Source organism: Camelina sativa, chromosome 12 (genome assembly GCF_030686135.1).
Source record: "Camelina sativa cultivar CO46 ecotype springtype chromosome 12, ASM3068613v1".
NCBI lineage: Eukaryota > Viridiplantae > Streptophyta > Magnoliopsida > Brassicales > Brassicaceae > Camelina > Camelina sativa.
The window spans coordinates 31714456-31738765 of NC_141891.1; the positions used below are offsets into that span (position 1 = coordinate 31714456).

Genomic DNA, 24310 nt, shown 5'->3' on the forward strand with positions numbered 1-24310 from the left:
GTCGTAACTTTCGGACCGTGAGGAACCACGCAACCCATAATACCTTTTTGAAAATCCCCAAGAGAGCTTCTGGCAAGGCAATGGGTCTTTGTTCCATTGGACCATTCTCGAGGGCAGATTTTGACGTTTGAAGGCAGTTAAGATGTTTTTTTGTGATCCCGACACAATTAGTTACGGCTCCAAAACAGTGTTTGGACATGGTTATTGCTTGTTTTTGGACGTTGGAAGCACGTCCAAGGTGACTAAACCGGTCCGCATATCAAGTGGGACCCACATCGAATGATCCATTCAGTTTTCAAAAAAGAATATATGCGATTGCATGGGATATACTAACGGATGCGATCATACCAGCACTAATGCACCGGATCCCATCAGAACTCCGCAGTGAAGCGTACTTGGGCGAGAGGAGTACTAGGATGGGTGACTTTCCGGGAAGTCCTCGTGTTGCATTCCTCCCCCCCCCCCCCCCCCTTTTTTTTTTTTTTTGGTTGTTTCGCAATACTATAGTACATAGAGAACGTCGTAACTTTCAGACCGTGAGGAACCACGCAACCCATAATACCTTTTTGAAAAGCCCCAAGAGAGCTTCTGGCAAGGCAATGGGTCTTCGTACCATTGGACCATTCTCGAGGGCAGATTTTGACGTTTGAAGGCAGTTAAGATGTTTTTTTGTGATCCCGACACAATTAGTTACGGCTCCAAAACAGTGTTTGGACATGGTTATCGCTTGTTTTTGGACGTTGGAAGCACGTCCAAGGTGACTAAACCGGTCCGCATATCAAGTGGGACCCACATCGAATGATCCATTCAGTTTTCAAAAAAGAATATATGCGATTGCATGGGATATACTAACGGATGCGATCATACCAGCACTAATGCACCGGATCCCATCAGAACTCCGCAGTGAAGCGTGCTTGGGCGAGAGTAGTACTAGGATGGGTGACTTTCCGGGAAGTCCTCGTGTTGCATTCCTCCCCCCCCCTTTTTTTTTTTTTTTGGTTGTTTCGCAATACTATAGTACATAGAGAACGTCGTAACTTTCGGACCGTGAGGAACCACGCAACCCATAATACCTTTTTGAAAATCCCCAAGAGAGCTTCTGGCAAGGCAATGGGTCTTTGTTCCATTGGACCATTCTCGAGGGCAGATTTTGACGTTTGAAGGCAGTTAAGATGTTTTTTTGTGATCCCGACACAATTAGTTACGGCTCCAAAACAGTGTTTGGACATGGTTATTGCTTGTTTTTGGACGTTGGAAGCACGTCCAAGGTGACTAAACCGGTCCGCATATCAAGTGGGACCCACATCGAATGATCCATTCAGTTTTCAAAAAAGAATATATGCGATTGCATGGGATATACTAACGGATGCGATCATACCAGCACTAATGCACCGGATCCCATCAGAACTCCGCAGTGAAGCGTACTTGGGCGAGAGGAGTACTAGGATGGGTGACTTTCCGGGAAGTCCTCGTGTTGCATTCCTCCCCCCCCCCCCCCCCCCTTTTTTTTTTTTTTTGGTTGTTTCGCAATACTATAGTACATAGAGAACGTCGTAACTTTCAGACCGTGAGGAACCACGCAACCCATAATACCTTTTTGAAAAGCCCCAAGAGAGCTTCTGGCAAGGCAATGGGTCTTCGTACCATTGGACCATTCTCGAGGGCAGATTTTGACGTTTGAAGGCAGTTAAGATGTTTTTTTATGATCCCGACACAATTAGTTACGGCTCCAAAACAGTGTTTGGACATGGTTATTGCTTGTTTTGGACGTTCGAAGCACGTCCAAGGTGACTAAACCGGTCCGCATATCAAGTGGGACCCACATCGAATGATCCATTCAGTTTTCAAAAAAGAATATATGCGATTGCATGGGATATACTAACGGATGCGATCATACCAGCACTAATGCACCGGATCCCATCAGAACTCCGCAGTGAAGCGTACTTGGGCGAGAGGAGTACTAGGATGGGTGACTTTCCGGGAAGTCCTCGTGTTGCATTCCTCCCCCCCCCCTTTTTTTTTTTTTTTTGGTTGTTTCGCAATACTATAGTACATAGAGAACGTCGTAACTTTCAGACCGTGAGGAACCACGCAACCCATAATACCTTTTTGAAAAGCCCCAAGAGAGCTTCTGGCAAGGCAATGGGTCTTCGTACCATTGGACCATTCTCGAGGGCAGATTTTGACGTTTGAAGGCAGTTAAGATGTTTTTTTGTGATCCCGACACAATTAGTTACGGCTCCAAAACAGTGTTTGGACATGGTTATCGCTTGTTTTTGGACGTTGGAAGCACGTCCAAGGTGACTAAACCGGTCCGCATATCAAGTGGGACCCACATCGAATGATCCATTCAGTTTTCGAAAAAGGATATATGCGATTGCATGGGATATACTAACGGATGCGATCATACCAGCACTAATGCACCGGATCCCATCAGAACTCCGCAGTGAAGCGTACTTGGGCGAGAGGAGTACTAGGATGGGTGACTTTCCGGGAAGTCCTCGTGTTGCATTCCTCCCCCCCCTTTTTTTTTTTTTTTTGGTTGTTTCGCAATACTATAGTACATAGAGAACGTCGTAACTTTCAGACCGTGAGGAACCACGCAACCCATAATACCTTTTTGAAAAGCCCCAAGAGAGCTTCTGGCAAGGCAATGGGTCTTCGTACCATTGGACCATTCTCGAGGGCAGATTTTGACGTTTGAAGGCAGTTAAGATGTTTTTTTGTGATCCCGACACAATTAGTTACGGCTCCAAAACAGTGTTTGGACATGGTTATCGCTTGTTTTTGGACGTTGGAAGCACGTCCAAGGTGACTAAACCGGTCCGCATATCAAGTGGGACCCACATCGAATGATCCATTCAGTTTTCAAAAAAGAATATATGCGATTGCATGGGATATACTAACGGATGCGATCATACCAGCACTAATGCACCGGATCCCATCAGAACTCCGCAGTGAAGCGTACTTGGGCGAGAGGAGTACTAGGATGGGTGACTTTCCGGGAAGTCCTCGTGTTGCATTCCTCCCCCCCCTTTTTTTTTTTTTTTTGGTTGTTTCGCAATACTATAGTACATAGAGAACGTCGTAACTTTCAGACCGTGAGGAACCACGCAACCCATAATACCTTTTTGAAAAGCCCCAAGAGAGCTTCTGGCAAGGCAATGGGTCTTCGTACCATTGGACCATTCTCGAGGGCAGATTTTGACGTTTGAAGGCAGTTAAGATGTTTTTTTGTGATCCCGACACAATTAGTTACGGCTCCAAAACAGTGTTTGGACATGGTTATCGCTTGTTTTTGGACGTTGGAAGCACGTCCAAGGTGACTAAACCGGTCCGCATATCAAGTGGGACCCACATCGAATGATCCATTCAGTTTTCGAAAAAGGATATATGCGATTGCATGGGATATACTAACGGATGCGATCATACCAGCATTAATGCACCGGATCCCATCAGAACTCCGCAGTTAAGCGTGCTTGGGCGAGAGTAATACTAGGATGGGTGACCTCCCGGGAAGTCCTCGTGTTGCATCCCTCCCCCCCCCCCCTTTTTTTTTTGGTTGTTTCGCAAGACTATAGTACATAGAGAACGTCGTAACTTTCGGACCGTGAGGAACCACGCAACCCATAATACCTTTTTGAAAAGCCCCAAGGGAGCTTCTGGCAAGGCAATGGGTCTTTGTACCATCGGACCATTCTCGAGGGCAGATTTTGACGTTTGAAGGCAGTTAAGATGTTTTTTTGTGATCCCGACACAATTAGTTACGGCTCCAAAACAGTGTTTGGACATGGTTATTGCTTGTTTTTGGACGTTGGAAGCACGTCCAAGGTGACTAAACCGGTCCGCATATCAAGTGGGACCCACATCGAATGATCCATTCAGTTTTCAAAAAAGAATATATGCGATTGCATGGGATATACTAACGGATGCGATCATACCAGCACTAATGCACCGGATCCCATCAGAACTCCGCAGTGAAGCGTGCTTGGGCGAGAGTAGTACTAGGATGGGTGACTTTCCGGAAAGTCCTCGTGTTGCATCCCTCCCCCCCCCCTTTTTTTTTTTTTTTGGTTGTTTCGCAATACTATAGTACATAGAGAACGTCGTAACTTTCAGACCGTGAGGAACCACGCAACCCATAATACCTTTTTGAAAAGCCCCAAGAGAGCTTCTGGCAAGGCAATGGGTCTTCGTACCATTGGACCATTCTCGAGGGCAGATTTTGACGTTTGAAGGCAGTTAAGATGTTTTTTTGTGATCCCGACACAATTAGTTACGGCTCCAAAACAGTGTTTGGACATGGTTATCGCTTGTTTTTGGACGTTGGAAGCACGTCCAAGGTGACTAAACCGGTCCGCATATCAAGTGGGACCCACATCGAATGATCCATTCAGTTTTCAAAAAAGAATATATGCGATTGCATGGGATATACTAACGGATGCGATCATACCAGCACTAATGCACCGGATCCCATCAGAACTCCGCAGTGAAGCGTACTTGGGCGAGAGGAGTACTAGGATGGGTGACTTTCCGGGAAGTCCTCGTGTTGCATTCCTCCCCCCCCTTTTTTTTTTTTTTTTGGTTGTTTCGCAATACTATAGTACATAGAGAACGTCGTAACTTTCAGACCGTGAGGAACCACGCAACCCATAATACCTTTTTGAAAAGCCCCAAGAGAGCTTCTGGCAAGGCAATGGGTCTTCGTACCATTGGACCATTCTCGAGGGCAGATTTTGACGTTTGAAGGCAGTTAAGATGTTTTTTTGTGATCCCGACACAATTAGTTACGGCTCCAAAACAGTGTTTGGACATGGTTATCGCTTGTTTTTGGACGTTGGAAGCACGTCCAAGGTGACTAAACCGGTCCGCATATCAAGTGGGACCCACATCGAATGATCCATTCAGTTTTCGAAAAAGGATATATGCGATTGCATGGGATATACTAACGGATGCGATCATACCAGCATTAATGCACCGGATCCCATCAGAACTCCGCAGTTAAGCGTGCTTGGGCGAGAGTAATACTAGGATGGGTGACCTCCCGGGAAGTCCTCGTGTTGCATCCCTCCCCCCCCCCCCTTTTTTTTTTGGTTGTTTCGCAAGACTATAGTACATAGAGAACGTCGTAACTTTCGGACCGTGAGGAACCACGCAACCCATAATACCTTTTTGAAAAGCCCCAAGGGAGCTTCTGGCAAGGCAATGGGTCTTTGTACCATCGGACCATTCTCGAGGGCAGATTTTGACGTTTGAAGGCAGTTAAGATGTTTTTTTGTGATCCCGACACAATTAGTTACGGCTCCAAAACAGTGTTTGGACATGGTTATTGCTTGTTTTTGGACGTTGGAAGCACGTCCAAGGTGACTAAACCGGTCCGCATATCAAGTGGGACCCACATCGAATGATCCATTCAGTTTTCAAAAAAGAATATATGCGATTGCATGGGATATACTAACGGATGCGATCATACCAGCACTAATGCACCGGATCCCATCAGAACTCCGCAGTGAAGCGTGCTTGGGCGAGAGTAGTACTAGGATGGGTGACTTTCCGGAAAGTCCTCGTGTTGCATCCCTCCCCCCCCCCTTTTTTTTTTTTTTTGGTTGTTTCGCAATACTATAGTACATAGAGAACGTCGTAACTTTCAGACCGTGAGGAACCACGCAACCCATAATACCTTTTTGAAAAGCCCCAAGAGAGCTTCTGGCAAGGCAATGGGTCTTCGTACCATTGGACCATTCTCGAGGGCAGATTTTGACGTTTGAAGGCAGTTAAGATGTTTTTTTGTGATCCCGACACAATTAGTTACGGCTCCAAAACAGTGTTTGGACATGGTTATTGCTTGTTTTTGGACGTTGGAAGCACGTCCAAGGTGACTAAACCGGTCCGCATATCAAGTGGGACCCACATCGAATGATCCATTCAGTTTTCAAAAAAGAATATATGCGATTGCATGGGATATACTAACGGATGCGATCATACCAGCACTAATGCACCGGATCCCATCAGAACTCCGCAGTGAAGCGTGCTTGGGCGAGAGGAGTACTAGGATGGGTGACTTTCCGGGAAGTCCTCGTGTTGCATTCCTCCCCCCCCTTTTTTTTTTTTTTTGGTTGTTTCGCAATACTATAGTACATAGAGAACATCGTAACTTTCAGACCGTGAGGAACCACGCAACCCATAATACCTTTTTGAAAAGCCCCAAGAGAGCTTCTGGCAAGGCAATGGGTCTTCGTACCATCGGACCATTCTCGAGGGCAGATTTTGACGTTTGAAGGCAGTTAAGATGTTTTTTTGTGATCCCGACACAATTAGTTACGGCTCCAAAACAGTGTTTGGACATGGTTATTGCTTGTTTTTGGACGTTGGAAGCACGTCCAAGGTGACTAAACCGGTCCGCATATCAAGTGGGACCCACATCGAATGATCCATTCAGTTTTCAAAAAAGAATATATGCGATTGCATGGGATATACTAACGGATGCGATCATACCAGCACTAATGCACCGGATCCCATCAGAACTCCGCAGTGAAGCGTGCTTGGGCGAGAGGAGTACTAGGATGGGTGACTTTCCGGGAAGTCCTCGTGTTGCATTCCTCCCCCCCCTTTTTTTTTTTTTTTGGTTGTTTCGCAATACTATAGTACATAGAGAACATCGTAACTTTCAGACCGTGAGGAACCACGCAACCCATAATACCTTTTTGAAAAGCCCCAAGAGAGCTTCTGGCAAGGCAATGGGTCTTCGTACCATCGGACCATTCTCGAGGGCAGATTTTGACGTTTGAAGGCAGTTAAGATGTTTTTTTGTGATCCCGACACAATTAGTTACGGCTCCAAAACAGTGTTTGGACATGGTTATTGCTTGTTTTTGGACGTTCGAAGCACGTCCAAGGTGACTAAACCGGTCCGCATATCAAGTGGGACCCACATCGAATGATCCATTCAGTTTTCAAAAAAGAATATATGCGATTGCATGGGATATACTAACGGATGCGATCATACCAGCACTAATGCACCGGATCCCATCAGAACTCCGCAGTGAAGCGTACTTGGGCGAGAGGAGTACTAGGATGGGTGACTTTCCGGGAAGTCCTCGTGTTGCATTCCTCCCCCCCCTTTTTTTTTTTTTTTTGGTTGTTTCGCAATACTATAGTACATAGAGAACGTCGTAACTTTCAGACCGTGAGGAACCACGCAACCCATAATACCTTTTTGAAAAGCCCCAAGAGAGCTTCTGGCAAGGCAATGGGTCTTCGTACCATTGGACCATTCTCGAGGGCAGATTTTGACGTTTGAAGGCAGTTAAGATGTTTTTTTGTGATCCCGACACAATTAGTTACGGCTCCAAAACAGTGTTTGGACATGGTTATCGCTTGTTTTTGGACGTTGGAAGCACGTCCAAGGTGACTAAACCGGTCCGCATATCAAGTGGGACCCACATCGAATGATCCATTCAGTTTTCGAAAAAGGATATATGCGATTGCATGGGATATACTAACGGATGCGATCATACCAGCATTAATGCACCGGATCCCATCAGAACTCCGCAGTTAAGCGTGCTTGGGCGAGAGTAATACTAGGATGGGTGACCTCCCGGGAAGTCCTCGTGTTGCATCCCTCCCCCCCCCCCCTTTTTTTTTGGTTGTTTCGCAAGACTATAGTACATAGAGAACGTCGTAACTTTCGGACCGTGAGGAACCACGCAACCCATAATACCTTTTTGAAAAGCCCCAAGGGAGCTTCTGGCAAGGCAATGGGTCTTTGTACCATCGGACCATTCTCGAGGGCAGATTTTGACGTTTGAAGGCAGTTAAGATGTTTTTTTGTGATCCCGACACAATTAGTTACGGCTCCAAAACAGTGTTTGGACATGGTTATTGCTTGTTTTTGGACGTTGGAAGCACGTCCAAGGTGACTAAACCGGTCCGCATATCAAGTGGGACCCACATCGAATGATCCATTCAGTTTTCAAAAAAGGATATATGCGATTGCATGGGTTATACTAACGGATGCGATCATACCAGCACTAATGCACCGGATCCCATCAGAACTCCGCAGTGAAGCGTGCTTGGGCGAGAGGAGTACTAGGATGGGTGACTTTCCGGGAAGTCCTCGTGTTGCATTCCTCCCCCCCCTTTTTTTTTTTTTTTTGGTTGTTTCGCAATACTATAGTACATAGAGAACATCGTAACTTTCAGACCGTGAGGAACCACGCAACCCATAATACCTTTTTGAAAAGCCCCAAGAGAGCTTCTGGCAAGGCAATGGGTCTTCGTACCATTGGACCATTCTCGAGGGCAGATTTTGACGTTTGAAGGCAGTTAAGATGTTTTTTTGTGATCCCGACACAATTAGTTACGGCTCCAAAACAGTGTTTGGACATGGTTATCGCTTGTTTTTGGACGTTGGAAGCACGTCCAAGGTGACTAAACCGGTCCGCATATCAAGTGGGACCCACATCGAATGATCCATTCAGTTTTTGAAAAAGGATATATGCGATTGCATGGGATATACTAACGGATGCGATCATACCAGCATTAATGCACCGGATCCCATCAGAACTCCGCAGTTAAGCGTGCTTGGGCGAGAGTAATACTAGGATGGGTGACCTCCCGGGAAGTCCTCGTGTTGCATCCCTCCCCCCCCCCCCCCCCTTTTTTTTTTGGTTGTTTCGCAAGACTATAGTACATAGAGAACGTCGTAACTTTCGGACCGTGAGGAACCACGCAACCCATAATACCTTTTTGAAAAGCCCCAAGGGAGCTTCTGGCAAGGCAATGGGTCTTTGTACCATCGGACCATTCTCGAGGGCAGATTTTGACGTTTGAAGGCAGTTAAGATGTTTTTTTGTGATCCCGACACAATTAGTTACGGCTCCAAAACAGTGTTTGGACATGGTTATTGCTTGTTTTTGGACGTTGGAAGCACGTCCAAGGTGACTAAACCGGTCCGCATATCAAGTGGGACCCACATCGAATGATCCATTCAGTTTTCAAAAAAGGATATATGCGATTGCATGGGTTATACTAACGGATGCGATCATACCAGCACTAATGCACCGGATCCCATCAGAACTCCGCAGTGAAGCGTGCTTGGGCGAGAGGAGTACTAGGATGGGTGACTTTCCGGGAAGTCCTCGTGTTGCATTCCTCCCCCCCCTTTTTTTTTTTTTTTTGGTTGTTTCGCAATACTATAGTACATAGAGAACATCGTAACTTTCAGACCGTGAGGAACCACGCAACCCATAATACCTTTTTGAAAAGCCCCAAGAGAGCTTCTGGCAAGGCAATGGGTCTTCGTACCATTGGACCATTCTCGAGGGCAGATTTTGACGTTTGAAGGCAGTTAAGATGTTTTTTTGTGATCCCGACACAATTAGTTACGGCTCCAAAACAGTGTTTGGACATGGTTATCGCTTGTTTTTGGACGTTGGAAGCACGTCCAAGGTGACTAAACCGGTCCGCATATCAAGTGGGACCCACATCGAATGATCCATTCAGTTTTCAAAAAAGAATATATGCGATTGCATGGGATATACTAACGGATGCGATCATACCAGCACTAATGCACCGGATCCCATCAGAACTCCGCAGTGAAGCGTACTTGGGCGAGAGGAGTACTAGGATGGGTGACTTTCCGGGAAGTCCTCGTGTTGCATTCCTCCCCCCCCTTTTTTTTTTTTTTTTGGTTGTTTCGCAATACTATAGTACATAGAGAACGTCGTAACTTTCAGACCGTGAGGAACCACGCAACCCATAATACCTTTTTGAAAAGCCCCAAGAGAGCTTCTGGCAAGGCAATGGGTCTTCGTTCCATTGGACCATTCTCGAGGGCAGATTTTGACGTTTGAAGGCAGTTAAGATGTTTTTTTGTGATCCCGACACAATTAGTTACGGCTCCAAAACAGTGTTTGGACATGGTTATCGCTTGTTTTTGGACGTTGGAAGCACGTCCAAGGTGACTAAACCGGTCCGCATATCAAGTGGGACCCACATCGAATGATCCATTCAGTTTTCGAAAAAGGATATATGCGATTGCATGGGATATACTAACGGATGCGATCATACCAGCATTAATGCACCGGATCCCATCAGAACTCCGCAGTTAAGCGTGCTTGGGCGAGAGTAATACTAGGATGGGTGACCTCCCGGGAAGTCCTCGTGTTGCATCCCTCCCCCCCCCCCTTTTTTTTTTGGTTGTTTCGCAAGACTATAGTACATAGAGAACGTCGTAACTTTCGGACCGTGAGGAACCACGCAACCCATAATACCTTTTTGAAAAGCCCCAAGGGAGCTTCTGGCAAGGCAATGGGTCTTTGTACCATTGGACCATTCTCGAGGGCAGATTTTGACGTTTGAAGGCAGTTAAGATGTTTTTTTGTGATCCCGACACAATTAGTTACGGCTCCAAAACAGTGTTTGGACATGGTTATCGCTTGTTTTTGGACGTTGGAAGCACGTCCAAGGTGACTAAACCGGTCCGCATATCAAGTGGGACCCACATCGAATGATCCATTCAGTTTTTGAAAAAGGATATATGCGATTGCATGGGATATACTAACGGATGCGATCATACCAGCATTAATGCACCGGATCCCATCAGAACTCCGCAGTTAAGCGTGCTTGGGCGAGAGTAATACTAGGATGGGTGACCTCCCGGGAAGTCCTCGTGTTGCATCCCTCCCCCCCCCCCCCCCCTTTTTTTTTTGGTTGTTTCGCAAGACTATAGTACATAGAGAACGTCGTAACTTTCGGACCGTGAGGAACCACGCAACCCATAATACCTTTTTGAAAAGCCCCAAGGGAGCTTCTGGCAAGGCAATGGGTCTTTGTACCATCGGACCATTCTCGAGGGCAGATTTTGACGTTTGAAGGCAGTTAAGATGTTTTTTTGTGATCCCGACACAATTAGTTACGGCTCCAAAACAGTGTTTGGACATGGTTATTGCTTGTTTTTGGACGTTGGAAGCACGTCCAAGGTGACTAAACCGGTCCGCATATCAAGTGGGACCCACATCGAATGATCCATTCAGTTTTCAAAAAAGGATATATGCGATTGCATGGGTTATACTAACGGATGCGATCATACCAGCACTAATGCACCGGATCCCATCAGAACTCCGCAGTGAAGCGTGCTTGGGCGAGAGGAGTACTAGGATGGGTGACTTTCCGGGAAGTCCTCGTGTTGCATTCCTCCCCCCCCTTTTTTTTTTTTTTTTGGTTGTTTCGCAATACTATAGTACATAGAGAACATCGTAACTTTCAGACCGTGAGGAACCACGCAACCCATAATACCTTTTTGAAAAGCCCCAAGAGAGCTTCTGGCAAGGCAATGGGTCTTCGTACCATTGGACCATTCTCGAGGGCAGATTTTGACGTTTGAAGGCAGTTAAGATGTTTTTTTGTGATCCCGACACAATTAGTTACGGCTCCAAAACAGTGTTTGGACATGGTTATCGCTTGTTTTTGGACGTTGGAAGCACGTCCAAGGTGACTAAACCGGTCCGCATATCAAGTGGGACCCACATCGAATGATCCATTCAGTTTTCAAAAAAGAATATATGCGATTGCATGGGATATACTAACGGATGCGATCATACCAGCACTAATGCACCGGATCCCATCAGAACTCCGCAGTGAAGCGTACTTGGGCGAGAGGAGTACTAGGATGGGTGACTTTCCGGGAAGTCCTCGTGTTGCATTCCTCCCCCCCCTTTTTTTTTTTTTTTTGGTTGTTTCGCAATACTATAGTACATAGAGAACGTCGTAACTTTCAGACCGTGAGGAACCACGCAACCCATAATACCTTTTTGAAAAGCCCCAAGAGAGCTTCTGGCAAGGCAATGGGTCTTCGTTCCATTGGACCATTCTCGAGGGCAGATTTTGACGTTTGAAGGCAGTTAAGATGTTTTTTTGTGATCCCGACACAATTAGTTACGGCTCCAAAACAGTGTTTGGACATGGTTATCGCTTGTTTTTGGACGTTGGAAGCACGTCCAAGGTGACTAAACCGGTCCGCATATCAAGTGGGACCCACATCGAATGATCCATTCAGTTTTCGAAAAAGGATATATGCGATTGCATGGGATATACTAACGGATGCGATCATACCAGCATTAATGCACCGGATCCCATCAGAACTCCGCAGTTAAGCGTGCTTGGGCGAGAGTAATACTAGGATGGGTGACCTCCCGGGAAGTCCTCGTGTTGCATCCCTCCCCCCCCCCCTTTTTTTTTTGGTTGTTTCGCAAGACTATAGTACATAGAGAACGTCGTAACTTTCGGACCGTGAGGAACCACGCAACCCATAATACCTTTTTGAAAAGCCCCAAGGGAGCTTCTGGCCAGGCAATGGGTCTTTGTACCATCGGACCATTCTCGAGGGCAGATTTTGACGTTTGAAGGCAGTTAAGATGTTTTTTTGTGATCCCGACACAATTAGTTACGGCTCCAAAACAGTGTTTGGACATGGTTATTGCTTGTTTTTGGACGTTGGAAGCACGTCCAAGGTGACTAAACCGGTCCGCATATCAAGTGGGACCCGCATCGAATGATCCATTCAGTTTTCAAAAAAGAATATATGCGATTGCATGGGATATACTAACGGATGCGATCATACCAGCACTAATGCACCGGATCCCATCAGAACTCCGCAGTGAAGCGTGCTTGGGCGAGAGTAGTACTAGGATGGGTGACTTTCCGGAAAGTCCTCGTGTTGCATCCCTCCCCCCCCCCCTTTTTTTTTTTTTTTGGTTGTTTCGCAATACTATAGTACATAGAGAACGTCGTAACTTTCAGACCGTGAGGAACCACGCAACCCATAATACCTTTTTGAAAAGCCCCAAGAGAGCTTCTGGCAAGGCAATGGGTCTTCGTACCATTGGACCATTCTCGAGGGCAGATTTTGACGTTTGAAGGCAGTTAAGATGTTTTTTTGTGATCCCGACACAATTAGTTACGGCTCCAAAACAGTGTTTGGACATGGTTATTGCTTGTTTTTGGACGTTGGAAGCACGTCCAAGGTGACTAAACCGGTCCGCATATCAAGTGGGACCCACATCGAATGATCCATTCAGTTTTCAAAAAAGAATATATGCGATTGCATGGGATATACTAACGGATGCGATCATACCAGCACTAATGCACCGGATCCCATCAGAACTCCGCAGTGAAGCGTGCTTGGGCGAGAGGAGTACTAGGATGGGTGACTTTCCGGGAAGTCCTCGTGTTGCATTCCTCCCCCCCCTTTTTTTTTTTTTTTTGGTTGTTTCGCAATACTATAGTACATAGAGAACATCGTAACTTTCAGACCGTGAGGAACCACGCAACCCATAATACCTTTTTGAAAAGCCCCAAGAGAGCTTCTGGCAAGGCAATGGGTCTTTGTACCATCGGACCATTCTCGAGGGCAGATTTTGACGTTTGAAGGCAGTTAAGATGTTTTTTTGTGATCCCGACACAATTAGTTACGGCTCCAAAACAGTGTTTGGACATGGTTATCGCTTGTTTTTGGACGTTGGAAGCACGTCCAAGGTGACTAAACCGGTCCGCATATCAAGTGGGACCCACATCGAATGATCCATTCAGTTTTCAAAAAAGAATATATGCGATTGCATGGGATATACTAACGGATGCGATCATACCAGCACTAATGCACCGGATCCCATCAGAACTCCGCAGTGAAGCGTACTTGGGCGAGAGGAGTACTAGGATGGGTGACTTTCCGGGAAGTCCTCGTGTTGCATTCCTCCCCCCCCTTTTTTTTTTTTTTTTGGTTGTTTCGCAATACTATAGTACATAGAGAACGTCGTAACTTTCAGACCGTGAGGAACCACGCAACCCATAATACCTTTTTGAAAAGCCCCAAGAGAGCTTCTGGCAAGGCAATGGGTCTTCGTTCCATTGGACCATTCTCGAGGGCAGATTTTGACGTTTGAAGGCAGTTAAGATGTTTTTTTGTGATCCCGACACAATTAGTTACGGCTCCAAAACAGTGTTTGGACATGGTTATCGCTTGTTTTTGGACGTTGGAAGCACGTCCAAGGTGACTAAACCGGTCCGCATATCAAGTGGGACCCACATCGAATGATCCATTCAGTTTTCGAAAAAGGATATATGCGATTGCATGGGATATACTAACGGATGCGATCATACCAGCATTAATGCACCGGATCCCATCAGAACTCCGCAGTTAAGCGTGCTTGGGCGAGAGTAATACTAGGATGGGTGACCTCCCGGGAAGTCCTCGTGTTGCATCCCTCCCCCCCCCCCTTTTTTTTTTGGTTGTTTCGCAAGACTATAGTACATAGAGAACGTCGTAACTTTCGGACCGTGAGGAACCACGCAACCCATAATACCTTTTTGAAAAGCCCCAAGGGAGCTTCTGGCCAGGCAATGGGTCTTTGTACCATCGGACCATTCTCGAGGGCAGATTTTGACGTTTGAAGGCAGTTAAGATGTTTTTTTGTGATCCCGACACAATTAGTTACGGCTCCAAAACAGTGTTTGGACATGGTTATTGCTTGTTTTTGGACGTTGGAAGCACGTCCAAGGTGACTAAACCGGTCCGCATATCAAGTGGGACCCGCATCGAATGATCCATTCAGTTTTCAAAAAAGAATATATGCGATTGCATGGGATATACTAACGGATGCGATCATACCAGCACTAATGCACCGGATCCCATCAGAACTCCGCAGTGAAGCGTGCTTGGGCGAGAGTAGTACTAGGATGGGTGACTTTCCGGAAAGTCCTCGTGTTGCATCCCTCCCCCCCCCCCCCTTTTTTTTTTTTTTTGGTTGTTTCGCAATACTATAGTACATAGAGAACGTCGTAACTTTCAGACCGTGAGGAACCACGCAACCCATAATACCTTTTTGAAAAGCCCCAAGAGAGCTTCTGGCAAGGCAATGGGTCTTCGTACCATTGGACCATTCTCGAGGGCAGATTTTGACGTTTGAAGGCAGTTAAGATGTTTTTTTGTGATCCCGACACAATTAGTTACGGCTCCAAAACAGTGTTTGGACATGGTTATTGCTTGTTTTTGGACGTTGGAAGCACGTCCAAGGTGACTAAACCGGTCCGCATATCAAGTGGGACCCACATCGAATGATCCATTCAGTTTTCAAAAAAGAATATATGCGATTGCATGGGATATACTAACGGATGCGATCATACCAGCACTAATGCACCGGATCCCATCAGAACTCCGCAGTGAAGCGTGCTTGGGCGAGAGGAGTACTAGGATGGGTGACTTTCCGGGAAGTCCTCGTGTTGCATTCCTCCCCCCCCTTTTTTTTTTTTTTTTGGTTGTTTCGCAATACTATAGTACATAGAGAACATCGTAACTTTCAGACCGTGAGGAACCACGCAACCCATAATACCTTTTTGAAAAGCCCCAAGAGAGCTTCTGGCAAGGCAATGGGTCTTCGTACCATTGGACCATTCTCGAGGGCAGATTTTGACGTTTGAAGGCAGTTAAGATGTTTTTTTGTGATCCCGACACAATTAGTTACGGCTCCAAAACAGTGTTTGGACATGGTTATCGCTTGTTTTTGGACGTTGGAAGCACGTCCAAGGTGACTAAACCGGTCCGCATATCAAGTGGGACCCACATCGAATGATCCATTCAGTTTTCGAAAAAGGATATATGCGATTGCATGGGATATACTAACGGATGCGATCATACCAGCATTAATGCACCGGATCCCATCAGAACTCCGCAGTTAAGCGTGCTTGGGCGAGAGTAATACTAGGATGGGTGACCTCCCGGGAAGTCCTCGTGTTGCATCCCTCCCCCCCCCCCTTTTTTTTTTGGTTGTTTCGCAAGACTATAGTACATAGAGAACGTCGTAACTTTCGGACCGTGAGGAACCACGCAACCCATAATACCTTTTTGAAAAGCCCCAAGGGAGCTTCTGGCAAGGCAATGGGTCTTTGTACCATCGGACCATTCTCGAGGGCAGATTTTGACGTTTGAAGGCAGTTAAGATGTTTTTTTGTGATCCCGACACAATTAGTTACGGCTCCAAAACAGTGTTTGGACATGGTTATTGCTTGTTTTTGGACGTTGGAAGCACGTCCAAGGTGACTAAACCGGTCCGCATATCAAGTGGGACCCACATCGAATGATCCATTCAGTTTTCAAAAAAGGATATATGCGATTGCATGGGATATACTAACGGATGCGATCATACCAGCATTAATGCACCGGATCCCATCAGAACTCCGCAGTTAAGCGTGCTTGGGCGAGAGTAATACTAGGATGGGTGACCTCCCGGGAAGTCCTCGTGTTGCATCCCTCCCCCCCCCCCTTTTTTTTTTGGTTGTTTCGCAAGACTATAGTACATAGAGAACGTCGTAACTTTCGGACCGTGAGGAACCACGCAACCCATAATACCTTTTTGAAAAGCCCCAAGGGAGCTTCTGGCAAGGCAATGGGTCTTTGTACCATCGGACCATTCTCGAGGGCAGATTTTGACGTTTGAAGGCAGTTAAGATGTTTTTTTGTGATCCCGACACAATTAGTTACGGCTCCAAAACAGTGTTTGGACATGGTTATTGCTTGTTTTTGGACGTTGGAAGCACGTCCAAGGTGACTAAACCGGTCCGCATATCAAGTGGGACCCACATCGAATGATCCATTCAGTTTTCAAAAAAGAATATATGCGATTGCATGGGATATACTAACGGATGCGATCATACCAGCACTAATGCACCGGATCCCATCAGAACTCCGCAGTGAAGCGTGCTTGGGCGAGAGTAGTACTAGGATGGGTGACTTTCCGGAAAGTCCTCGTGTTGCATCCCTCCCCCCCCCCCCCCTTTTTTTTTTTTTTTGGTTGTTTCGCAATACTATAGTACATAGAGAACGTCGTAACTTTCAGACCGTGAGGAACCACGCAACCCATAATACCTTTTTGAAAAGCCCCAAGAGAGCTTCTGGCAAGGCAATGGGTCTTCGTACCATTGGACCATTCTCGAGGGCAGATTTTGACGTTTGAAGGCAGTTAAGATGTTTTTTTGTGATCCCGACACAATTAGTTACGGCTCCAAAACAGTGTTTGGACATGGTTATTGCTTGTTTTTGGACGTTGGAAGCACGTCCAAGGTGACTAAACCGGTCCGCATATCAAGTGGGACCCACATCGAATGATCCATTCAGTTTTCAAAAAAGAATATATGCGATTGCATGGGATATACTAACGGATGCGATCATACCAGCACTAATGCACCGGATCCCATCAGAACTCCGCAGTGAAGCGTGCTTGGGCGAGAGTAGTACTAGGATGGGTGACTTTCCGGAAAGTCCTCGTGTTGCATCCCTCCCCCCCCCCCCCCTTTTTTTTTTTTTTTGGTTGTTTCGCAATACTATAGTACATAGAGAACGTCGTAACTTTCAGACCGTGAGGAACCACGCAACCCATAATACCTTTTTGAAAAGCCCCAAGAGAGCTTCTGGCAAGGCAATGGGTCTTCGTACCATTGGACCATTCTCGAGGGCAGATTTTGACGTTTGAAGGCAGTTAAGATGTTTTTTTGTGATCCCGACACAATTAGTTACGGCTCCAAAACAGTGTTTGGACATGGTTATTGCTTGTTTTTGGACGTTGGAAGCACGTCCAAGGTGACTAAACCGGTCCGCATATCAAGTGGGACCCACATCGAATGATCCATTCAGTTTTCAAAAAAGAATATATGCGATTGCATGGGATATACTAACGGATGCGATCATACCAGCACTAATGCACCGGATCCCATCAGAACTCCGCAGTGAAGCGTGCTTGGGCGAGAGGAGTACTAGGATGGGTGACTTTCCGGGAAGTCCTCGTGTTGCATTCCTCCCCCCCCTTTTTTTTTTTTTTTTGGTTGTTTCGCAATACTATAGTACATAGAGAACATCGTAACTTTCAGACCGTGAGGAACCACGCAACCCATAATACCTTTTTGAAAAGCCCCAAGAGAGCTTCTGGCAAGGCAATGGGTCTTCGTACCATTGGACCATTCTCGAGGGCAGATTTTGACGTTTGAAGGCAGTTAAGATGTTTTTTTGTGATCCCGACACAATTAGTTACGGCTCCAAAACAGTGTTTGGACATGGTTATTGCTTGTTTTTGGACGTTGGAAGCACGTCCAAGGTGACTAAACCGGTCCGCATATCAAGTGGGACCCACATCGAATGATCCATTCAGTTTTCAAAAAAGAATATATGCGATTGCATGGGATATACTAACGGATGCGATCATACCAGCACTAATGCACCGGATCCCATCAGAACTCCGCAGTGAAGCGTGCTTGGGCGAGAGTAGTACTAGGATGGGTGACTTTCCGGAAAGTCCTCGTGTTGCATCCCTCCCCCCCCCCCCCTTTTTTTTTTTTTTTGGTTGTTTCGCAATACTATAGTACATAGAGAACGTCGTAACTTTCAGACCGTGAGGAACCACGCAACCCATAATACCTTTTTGAAAAGCCCCAAGAGAGCTTCTGGCAAGGCAATGGGTCTTCGTACCATTGGACCATTCTCGAGGGCAGATTTTGACGTTTGAAGGCAGTTAAGATGTTTTTTTGTGATCCCGACACAATTAGTTACGGCTCCAAAACAGTGTTTGGACATGGTTATTGCTTGTTTTTGGACGTTGGAAGCACGTCCAAGGTGACTAAACCGGTCCGCATATCAAGTGGGACCCACATCGAATGATCCATTCAGTTTTCAAAAAAGAATATATGCGATTGCATGGGATATACTAACGGATGCGATCATACCAGCACTAATGCACCGGATCCCATCAGAACTCCGCAGTGAAGCGTGCTTGGGCGAGAGGAGTACTAGGATGGGTGACTTTCCGGGAAGTCCTCGTGTTGCATTCCTCCCCCCCCTTTTTTTTTTTTTTTGGTTGTTTCGCAATACTATAGTACATAGAGAACATCGTAACTTTCAGACCGTGAGGAACCACGCAACCCATAATACCTTTTTGAAAAGCCCCAAGAGAGCTTCTGGCAAGGCAATGGGTCTTCGTACCATCGGACCATTCTCGAGGGCAGATTTTGACGTTTGAAGGCAGTTAAGATGTTTTTTTGTGATCCCGACACAATTAGTTACGGCTCCAAAACAGTGTTTGGACATGGTTATTGCTTGTTTTTGGACGTTCGAAGCACGTCCAAGGTGACTAAACCGGTCCGCATATCAAGTGGGACCCACATCGAATGATCCATTCAGTTTTCAAAAAAAGAATATATGCGATTGCATGGGATATACTAACGGATGCGATCATACCAGCACTAATGCACCGGATCCCATCAGAACTCCGCAGTGAAGCGTACTTGGGCGAGAGGAGTACTAGGATGGGTGACTTTCCGGGAAGTCCTCGTGTTGCATTCCTCCCCCCCCTTTTTTTTTTTTTTTTGGTTGTTTCGCAATACTATAGTACATAGAGAACGTCGTAACTTTCAGACCGTGAGGAACCACGCAACCCATAATACCTTTTTGAAAAGCCCCAAGAGAGCTTCTGGCAAGGCAATGGGTCTTCGTACCATTGGACCATTCTCGAGGGCAGATTTTGACGTTTGAAGGCAGTTAAGATGTTTTTTTGTGATCCCGACACAATTAGTTACGGCTCCAAAACAGTGTTTGGACATGGTTATCGCTTGTTTTTGGACGTTGGAAGCACGTCCAAGGTGACTAAACCGGTCCGCATATCAAGTGGGACCCACATCGAATGATCCATTCAGTTTTCGAAAAAGGATATATGCGATTGCATGGGATATACTAACGGATGCGATCATACCAGCATTAATGCACCGGATCCCATCAGAACTCCGCAGTTAAGCGTGCTTGGGCGAGAGTAATACTAGGATGGGTGACCTCCCGGGAAGTCCTCGTGTTGCATCCCTCCCCCCCCCCCTTTTTTTTTTGGTTGTTTCGCAAGACTATAGTACATAGAGAACGTCGTAACTTTCGGACCGTGAGGAACCACGCAACCCATAATACCTTTTTGAAAAGCCCCAAGGGAGCTTCTGGCAAGGCAATGGGTCTTTGTACCATCGGACCATTCTCGAGGGCAGATTTTGACGTTTGAAGGCAGTTAAGATGTTTTTTTGTGATCCCGACACAATTAGTTACGGCTCCAAAACAGTGTTTGGACATGGTTATTGCTTGTTTTTGGACGTTGGAAGCACGTCCAAGGTGACTAAACCGGTCCGCATATCAAGTGGGACCCACATCGAATGATCCATTCAGTTTTCAAAAAAGGATATATGCGATTGCATGGGTTATACTAACGGATGCGATCATACCAGCACTAATGCACCGGATCCCATCAGAACTCCGCAGTGAAGCGTGCTTGGGCGAGAGGAGTACTAGGATGGGTGACTTTCCGGGAAGTCCTCGTGTTGCATTCCTCCCCCCCCCTTTTTTTTTTTTTTTTGGTTGTTTCGCAATACTATAGTACATAGAGAACATCGTAACTTTCAGACCGTGAGGAACCACGCAACCCATAATACCTTTTTGAAAAGCCCCAAGAGAGCTTCTGGCAAGGCAATGGGTCTTCGTACCATTGGACCATTCTCGAGGGCAGATTTTGACGTTTGAAGGCAGTTAAGATGTTTTTTTGTGATCCCGACACAATTAGTTACGGCTCCAAAACAGTGTTTGGACATGGTTATCGCTTGTTTTTGGACGTTGGAAGCACGTCCAAGGTGACTAAACCGGTCCGCATATCAAGTGGGACCCACATCGAATGATCCATTCAGTTTTTGAAAAAGGATATATGCGATTGCATGGGATATACTAACGGATGCGATCATACCAGCATTAATGCACCGGATCCCATCAGAACTCCGCAGTTAAGCGTGCTTGGGCGAGAGTAATACTAGGATGGGTGACCTCCCGGGAAGTCCTCGTGTTGCATCCCTCCCCCCCCCCCCCTTTTTTTTTTGGTTGTTTCGCAAGACTATAGTACATAGAGAACGTCGTAACTTTCGGACCGTGAGGAACCACGCAACCCATAATACCTTTTTGAAAAGCCCCAAGGGAGCTTCTGGCAAGGCAATGGGTCTTTGTACCATCGGACCATTCTCGAGGGCAGATTTTGACGTTTGAAGGCAGTTAAGATGTTTTTTTGTGATCCCGACACAATTAGTTACGGCTCCAAAACAGTGTTTGGACATGGTTATTGCTTGTTTTTGGACGTTGGAAGCACGTCCAAGGTGACTAAACCGGTCCGCATATCAAGTGGGACCCACATCGAATGATCCATTCAGTTTTCAAAAAAGGATATATGCGATTGCATGGTTTATACTAACGGATGCGATCATACCAGCACTAATGCACCGGATCCCATCAGAACTCCGCAGTGAAGCGTGCTTGGGCGAGAGGAGTACTAGGATGGGTGACTTTCCGGGAAGTCCTCGTGTTGCATTCCTCCCCCCCCTTTTTTTTTTTTTTTTGGTTGTTTCGCAATACTATAGTACATAGAGAACATCGTAACTTTCAGACCGTGAGGAACCACGCAACCCATAATACCTTTTTGAAAAGCCCCAAGAGAGCTTCTGGCAAGGCAATGGGTCTTCGTACCATTGGACCATTCTCGAGGGCAGATTTTGACGTTTGAAGGCAGTTAAGATGTTTTTTTGTGATCCCGACACAATTAGTTACGGCTCCAAAACAGTGTTTGGACATGGTTATCGCTTGTTTTTGGACGTTGGAAGCACGTCCAAGGTGACTAAACCGGTCCGCATATCAAGTGGGACCCACATCGAATGATCCATTCAGTTTTCAAAAAAGAATATATGCGATTGCATGGGATATACTAACGGATGCGATCATACCAGCACTAATGCACCGGATCCCATCAGAACTCCGCAGTGAAGCGTACTTGGGCGAGAGGAGTACTAGGATGGGTGACTTTCCGGGAAGTCCTCGTGTTGCATTCCTCCCCCCCCTTTTTTTTTTTTTTTTGGTTGTTTCGCAATACTATAGTACATAGAGAACGTCGTAACTTTCAGACCGTGAGGAACCACGCAACCCATAATACCTTTTTGAAAAGCCCCAAGAGAGCTTCTGGCAAGGCAATGGGTCTTCGTTCCATTGGACCATTCTCGAGGGCAGATTTTGACGTTTGAAGGCAGTTAAGATGTTTTTTTGTGATCCCGACACAATTAGTTACGGCTCCAAAACAGTGTTTGGACATGGTTATCGCTTGTTTTTGGACGTTGGAAGCACGTCCAAGGTGACTAAACCGGTCCGCATATCAAGTGGGACCCACATCGAATGATCCATTCAGTTTTCGAAAAAGGATATATGCGATTGCATGGGATATACTAACGGATGCGATCATACCAGCATTAATGCACCGGATCCCATCAGAACTCCGCAGTTAAGTGTGCTTGGGCGAGAGTAATACTAGGATGGGTGACCTCCCGGGAAGTCCTCGTGTTGCATCCCTCCCCCCCCCCTTTTTTTTTTGGTTGTTTCGCAAGACTATAGTACATAGAGAACGTCGTAACTTTCGGACCGTGAGGAACCACGCAACCCATAATACCTTTTTGAAAAGCCCCAAGGGAGCTTCTGGCAAGGCAATGGGTCTTTGTACCATTGGACCATTCTCGAGGGCAGATTTTGACGTTTGAAGGCAGTTAAGATGTTTTTTTGTGATCCCGACACAATTAGTTACGGCTCCAAAACAGTGTTTGGACATGGTTATCGCTTGTTTTTGGACGTTGGAAGCACGTCCAAGGTGACTAAACCGGTCCGCATATCAAGTGGGACCCACATCGAATGATCCATTCAGTTTTTGAAAAAGGATATATGCGATTGCATGGGATATACTAACGGATGCGATCATACCAGCATTAATGCACCGGATCCCATCAGAACTCCGCAGTTAAGCGTGCTTGGGCGAGAGTAATACTAGGATGGGTGACCTCCCGGGAAGTCCTCGTGTTGCATCCCTCCCCCCCCCCCCCTTTTTTTTTTGGTTGTTTCGCAAGACCATAGTACATAGAGAACGTCGTAACTTTCGGACCGTGAGGAACCACGCAACCCATAATACCTTTTTGAAAAGCCCCAAGGGAGCTTCTGGCAAGGCAATGGGTCTTTGTACCATCGGACCATTCTCGAGGGCAGATTTTGACGTTTGAAGGCAGTTAAGATGTTTTTTTGTGATCCCGACACAATTAGTTACGGCTCCAAAACAGTGTTTGGACATGGTTATTGCTTGTTTTTGGACGTTGGAAGCACGTCCAAGGTGACTAAACCGGTCCGCATATCAAGTGGGACCCACATCGAATGATCCATTCAGTTTTCAAAAAAGGATATATGCGATTGCATGGGTTATACTAACGGATGCGATCATACCAGCACTAATGCACCGGATCCCATCAGAACTCCGCAGTGAAGCGTGCTTGGGCGAGAGGAGTACTAGGATGGGTGACTTTCCGGGAAGTCCTCGTGTTGCATTCCTCCCCCCCCTTTTTTTTTTTTTTTTGGTTGTTTCGCAATACTATAGTACATAGAGAACATCGTAACTTTCAGACCGTGAGGAACCACGCAACCCATAATACCTTTTTGAAAAGCCCCAAGAGAGCTTCTGGCAAGGCAATGGGTCTTCGTACCATCGGACCATTCTCGAGGGCAGATTTTGACGTTTGAAGGCAGTTAAGATGTTTTTTTGTGATCCCGACACAATTAGTTACGGCTCCAAAACAGTGTTTGGACATGGTTATTGCTTGTTTTTGGACGTTGGAAGCACGTCCAAGGTGACTAAACCGGTCCGCATATCAAGTGGGACCCGCATCGAATGATCCATTCAGTTTTCAAAAAAGAATATATGCGATTGCATGGGATATACTAACGGATGCGATCATACCAGCACTAATGCACCGGATCCCATCAGAACTCCGCAGTGAAGCGTGCTTGGGCGAGAGGAGTACTAGGATGGGTGACTTTCCGGGAAGTCCTCGTGTTGCATTCCTCCCCCCCCTTTTTTTTTTTTTTTTGGTTGTTTCGCAAGACTATAGTACATAGAGAACGTCGTAACTTTCGGACCGTGAGGAACCACGCAACCCATAATACCTTTTTGAAAAGCCCCAAGGGAGCTTCTGGCAAGGCAATGGGTCTTTGTACCATCGGACCATTCTCGAGGGCAGATTTTGACGTTTGAAGGCAGTTAAGATGTTTTTTTGTGATCCCGACACAATTAGTTACGGCTCCAAAACAGTGTTTGGACATGGTTATTGCTTGTTTTTGGACGTTGGAAGCACGTCCAAGGTGACTAAACCGGTCCGCATATCAAGTGGGACCCGCATCGAAT

The 24310-nt window shown here is 46.3% G+C and overlaps 47 non-coding genes across 47 annotated transcripts; all 47 read left to right on the plus strand.

Moving 5' to 3' along the window:
- The first annotated feature begins 334 nt into the window (after positions 1–334).
- On the plus strand, positions 335–453 carry LOC147932553 (5S ribosomal RNA). The gene has a single exon (XR_015576640.1). It is a non-coding gene; the product is annotated as a 5S ribosomal RNA (ribosomal RNA).
- Positions 454–853: 400 nt separating this feature from the next.
- LOC147932554 (5S ribosomal RNA) lies at positions 854–972 on the plus strand. Its single transcript, XR_015576108.1, has one exon. It is a non-coding gene; the product is annotated as a 5S ribosomal RNA (ribosomal RNA).
- Positions 973–1364: 392 nt separating this feature from the next.
- On the plus strand, positions 1365–1483 carry LOC147932555 (5S ribosomal RNA). Its single transcript, XR_015576641.1, has one exon. It is a non-coding gene; the product is annotated as a 5S ribosomal RNA (ribosomal RNA).
- A 400-nt stretch (positions 1484–1883) lies between these two features.
- LOC147932556 (5S ribosomal RNA) lies at positions 1884–2002 on the plus strand. The gene has a single exon (XR_015576642.1). It is a non-coding gene; the product is annotated as a 5S ribosomal RNA (ribosomal RNA).
- Positions 2003–2396: 394 nt separating this feature from the next.
- On the plus strand, positions 2397–2515 carry LOC147932557 (5S ribosomal RNA). The gene has a single exon (XR_015576643.1). It is a non-coding gene; the product is annotated as a 5S ribosomal RNA (ribosomal RNA).
- Positions 2516–2907: 392 nt separating this feature from the next.
- On the plus strand, positions 2908–3026 carry LOC147932558 (5S ribosomal RNA). Its single transcript, XR_015576645.1, has one exon. It is a non-coding gene; the product is annotated as a 5S ribosomal RNA (ribosomal RNA).
- A 392-nt stretch (positions 3027–3418) lies between these two features.
- On the plus strand, positions 3419–3537 carry LOC147932559 (5S ribosomal RNA). Its single transcript, XR_015575943.1, has one exon. It is a non-coding gene; the product is annotated as a 5S ribosomal RNA (ribosomal RNA).
- A 390-nt stretch (positions 3538–3927) lies between these two features.
- LOC147932560 (5S ribosomal RNA) lies at positions 3928–4046 on the plus strand. Its single transcript, XR_015576413.1, has one exon. It is a non-coding gene; the product is annotated as a 5S ribosomal RNA (ribosomal RNA).
- Positions 4047–4439: 393 nt separating this feature from the next.
- LOC147932561 (5S ribosomal RNA) lies at positions 4440–4558 on the plus strand. The gene has a single exon (XR_015576646.1). It is a non-coding gene; the product is annotated as a 5S ribosomal RNA (ribosomal RNA).
- A 392-nt stretch (positions 4559–4950) lies between these two features.
- LOC147932562 (5S ribosomal RNA) lies at positions 4951–5069 on the plus strand. Its single transcript, XR_015575944.1, has one exon. It is a non-coding gene; the product is annotated as a 5S ribosomal RNA (ribosomal RNA).
- Positions 5070–5459: 390 nt separating this feature from the next.
- Positions 5460–5578, plus strand: LOC147932563 (5S ribosomal RNA). Its single transcript, XR_015576414.1, has one exon. It is a non-coding gene; the product is annotated as a 5S ribosomal RNA (ribosomal RNA).
- A 393-nt stretch (positions 5579–5971) lies between these two features.
- LOC147932564 (5S ribosomal RNA) lies at positions 5972–6090 on the plus strand. The gene has a single exon (XR_015576240.1). It is a non-coding gene; the product is annotated as a 5S ribosomal RNA (ribosomal RNA).
- Positions 6091–6481: 391 nt separating this feature from the next.
- LOC147932565 (5S ribosomal RNA) lies at positions 6482–6600 on the plus strand. The gene has a single exon (XR_015576241.1). It is a non-coding gene; the product is annotated as a 5S ribosomal RNA (ribosomal RNA).
- A 391-nt stretch (positions 6601–6991) lies between these two features.
- Positions 6992–7110, plus strand: LOC147932566 (5S ribosomal RNA). Its single transcript, XR_015576647.1, has one exon. It is a non-coding gene; the product is annotated as a 5S ribosomal RNA (ribosomal RNA).
- A 392-nt stretch (positions 7111–7502) lies between these two features.
- Positions 7503–7621, plus strand: LOC147932567 (5S ribosomal RNA). Its single transcript, XR_015575945.1, has one exon. It is a non-coding gene; the product is annotated as a 5S ribosomal RNA (ribosomal RNA).
- A 389-nt stretch (positions 7622–8010) lies between these two features.
- On the plus strand, positions 8011–8129 carry LOC147932568 (5S ribosomal RNA). The gene has a single exon (XR_015576242.1). It is a non-coding gene; the product is annotated as a 5S ribosomal RNA (ribosomal RNA).
- Positions 8130–8521: 392 nt separating this feature from the next.
- Positions 8522–8640, plus strand: LOC147932569 (5S ribosomal RNA). Its single transcript, XR_015575946.1, has one exon. It is a non-coding gene; the product is annotated as a 5S ribosomal RNA (ribosomal RNA).
- Positions 8641–9034: 394 nt separating this feature from the next.
- Positions 9035–9153, plus strand: LOC147932570 (5S ribosomal RNA). The gene has a single exon (XR_015576243.1). It is a non-coding gene; the product is annotated as a 5S ribosomal RNA (ribosomal RNA).
- Positions 9154–9545: 392 nt separating this feature from the next.
- LOC147932571 (5S ribosomal RNA) lies at positions 9546–9664 on the plus strand. Its single transcript, XR_015576648.1, has one exon. It is a non-coding gene; the product is annotated as a 5S ribosomal RNA (ribosomal RNA).
- A 392-nt stretch (positions 9665–10056) lies between these two features.
- On the plus strand, positions 10057–10175 carry LOC147932572 (5S ribosomal RNA). The gene has a single exon (XR_015575947.1). It is a non-coding gene; the product is annotated as a 5S ribosomal RNA (ribosomal RNA).
- Positions 10176–10564: 389 nt separating this feature from the next.
- Positions 10565–10683, plus strand: LOC147932573 (5S ribosomal RNA). Its single transcript, XR_015575948.1, has one exon. It is a non-coding gene; the product is annotated as a 5S ribosomal RNA (ribosomal RNA).
- Positions 10684–11077: 394 nt separating this feature from the next.
- On the plus strand, positions 11078–11196 carry LOC147932574 (5S ribosomal RNA). The gene has a single exon (XR_015576244.1). It is a non-coding gene; the product is annotated as a 5S ribosomal RNA (ribosomal RNA).
- Positions 11197–11588: 392 nt separating this feature from the next.
- LOC147932575 (5S ribosomal RNA) lies at positions 11589–11707 on the plus strand. Its single transcript, XR_015576649.1, has one exon. It is a non-coding gene; the product is annotated as a 5S ribosomal RNA (ribosomal RNA).
- Positions 11708–12099: 392 nt separating this feature from the next.
- On the plus strand, positions 12100–12218 carry LOC147932576 (5S ribosomal RNA). The gene has a single exon (XR_015575950.1). It is a non-coding gene; the product is annotated as a 5S ribosomal RNA (ribosomal RNA).
- A 389-nt stretch (positions 12219–12607) lies between these two features.
- LOC147932577 (5S ribosomal RNA) lies at positions 12608–12726 on the plus strand. The gene has a single exon (XR_015576415.1). It is a non-coding gene; the product is annotated as a 5S ribosomal RNA (ribosomal RNA).
- A 394-nt stretch (positions 12727–13120) lies between these two features.
- LOC147932578 (5S ribosomal RNA) lies at positions 13121–13239 on the plus strand. Its single transcript, XR_015576246.1, has one exon. It is a non-coding gene; the product is annotated as a 5S ribosomal RNA (ribosomal RNA).
- Positions 13240–13631: 392 nt separating this feature from the next.
- Positions 13632–13750, plus strand: LOC147932579 (5S ribosomal RNA). The gene has a single exon (XR_015576650.1). It is a non-coding gene; the product is annotated as a 5S ribosomal RNA (ribosomal RNA).
- Positions 13751–14142: 392 nt separating this feature from the next.
- Positions 14143–14261, plus strand: LOC147932580 (5S ribosomal RNA). Its single transcript, XR_015575951.1, has one exon. It is a non-coding gene; the product is annotated as a 5S ribosomal RNA (ribosomal RNA).
- A 389-nt stretch (positions 14262–14650) lies between these two features.
- On the plus strand, positions 14651–14769 carry LOC147932581 (5S ribosomal RNA). The gene has a single exon (XR_015576416.1). It is a non-coding gene; the product is annotated as a 5S ribosomal RNA (ribosomal RNA).
- Positions 14770–15165: 396 nt separating this feature from the next.
- On the plus strand, positions 15166–15284 carry LOC147932582 (5S ribosomal RNA). The gene has a single exon (XR_015576247.1). It is a non-coding gene; the product is annotated as a 5S ribosomal RNA (ribosomal RNA).
- Positions 15285–15676: 392 nt separating this feature from the next.
- LOC147932583 (5S ribosomal RNA) lies at positions 15677–15795 on the plus strand. The gene has a single exon (XR_015575952.1). It is a non-coding gene; the product is annotated as a 5S ribosomal RNA (ribosomal RNA).
- Positions 15796–16184: 389 nt separating this feature from the next.
- On the plus strand, positions 16185–16303 carry LOC147932584 (5S ribosomal RNA). The gene has a single exon (XR_015575953.1). It is a non-coding gene; the product is annotated as a 5S ribosomal RNA (ribosomal RNA).
- A 389-nt stretch (positions 16304–16692) lies between these two features.
- Positions 16693–16811, plus strand: LOC147932585 (5S ribosomal RNA). Its single transcript, XR_015576418.1, has one exon. It is a non-coding gene; the product is annotated as a 5S ribosomal RNA (ribosomal RNA).
- Positions 16812–17208: 397 nt separating this feature from the next.
- Positions 17209–17327, plus strand: LOC147932586 (5S ribosomal RNA). Its single transcript, XR_015576419.1, has one exon. It is a non-coding gene; the product is annotated as a 5S ribosomal RNA (ribosomal RNA).
- A 397-nt stretch (positions 17328–17724) lies between these two features.
- On the plus strand, positions 17725–17843 carry LOC147932587 (5S ribosomal RNA). The gene has a single exon (XR_015576248.1). It is a non-coding gene; the product is annotated as a 5S ribosomal RNA (ribosomal RNA).
- A 392-nt stretch (positions 17844–18235) lies between these two features.
- LOC147932588 (5S ribosomal RNA) lies at positions 18236–18354 on the plus strand. Its single transcript, XR_015576420.1, has one exon. It is a non-coding gene; the product is annotated as a 5S ribosomal RNA (ribosomal RNA).
- A 396-nt stretch (positions 18355–18750) lies between these two features.
- LOC147932589 (5S ribosomal RNA) lies at positions 18751–18869 on the plus strand. Its single transcript, XR_015576249.1, has one exon. It is a non-coding gene; the product is annotated as a 5S ribosomal RNA (ribosomal RNA).
- Positions 18870–19261: 392 nt separating this feature from the next.
- On the plus strand, positions 19262–19380 carry LOC147932590 (5S ribosomal RNA). The gene has a single exon (XR_015576651.1). It is a non-coding gene; the product is annotated as a 5S ribosomal RNA (ribosomal RNA).
- A 392-nt stretch (positions 19381–19772) lies between these two features.
- LOC147932591 (5S ribosomal RNA) lies at positions 19773–19891 on the plus strand. Its single transcript, XR_015575954.1, has one exon. It is a non-coding gene; the product is annotated as a 5S ribosomal RNA (ribosomal RNA).
- Positions 19892–20280: 389 nt separating this feature from the next.
- LOC147932592 (5S ribosomal RNA) lies at positions 20281–20399 on the plus strand. Its single transcript, XR_015576250.1, has one exon. It is a non-coding gene; the product is annotated as a 5S ribosomal RNA (ribosomal RNA).
- A 393-nt stretch (positions 20400–20792) lies between these two features.
- Positions 20793–20911, plus strand: LOC147932593 (5S ribosomal RNA). The gene has a single exon (XR_015575955.1). It is a non-coding gene; the product is annotated as a 5S ribosomal RNA (ribosomal RNA).
- Positions 20912–21302: 391 nt separating this feature from the next.
- Positions 21303–21421, plus strand: LOC147932594 (5S ribosomal RNA). Its single transcript, XR_015576252.1, has one exon. It is a non-coding gene; the product is annotated as a 5S ribosomal RNA (ribosomal RNA).
- Positions 21422–21813: 392 nt separating this feature from the next.
- On the plus strand, positions 21814–21932 carry LOC147932595 (5S ribosomal RNA). Its single transcript, XR_015576652.1, has one exon. It is a non-coding gene; the product is annotated as a 5S ribosomal RNA (ribosomal RNA).
- Positions 21933–22324: 392 nt separating this feature from the next.
- Positions 22325–22443, plus strand: LOC147932596 (5S ribosomal RNA). Its single transcript, XR_015576153.1, has one exon. It is a non-coding gene; the product is annotated as a 5S ribosomal RNA (ribosomal RNA).
- A 388-nt stretch (positions 22444–22831) lies between these two features.
- On the plus strand, positions 22832–22950 carry LOC147932597 (5S ribosomal RNA). The gene has a single exon (XR_015575956.1). It is a non-coding gene; the product is annotated as a 5S ribosomal RNA (ribosomal RNA).
- A 391-nt stretch (positions 22951–23341) lies between these two features.
- On the plus strand, positions 23342–23460 carry LOC147932598 (5S ribosomal RNA). Its single transcript, XR_015576253.1, has one exon. It is a non-coding gene; the product is annotated as a 5S ribosomal RNA (ribosomal RNA).
- Positions 23461–23852: 392 nt separating this feature from the next.
- LOC147932599 (5S ribosomal RNA) lies at positions 23853–23971 on the plus strand. Its single transcript, XR_015576254.1, has one exon. It is a non-coding gene; the product is annotated as a 5S ribosomal RNA (ribosomal RNA).
- Positions 23972–24310: the final 339 nt, after the last annotated feature.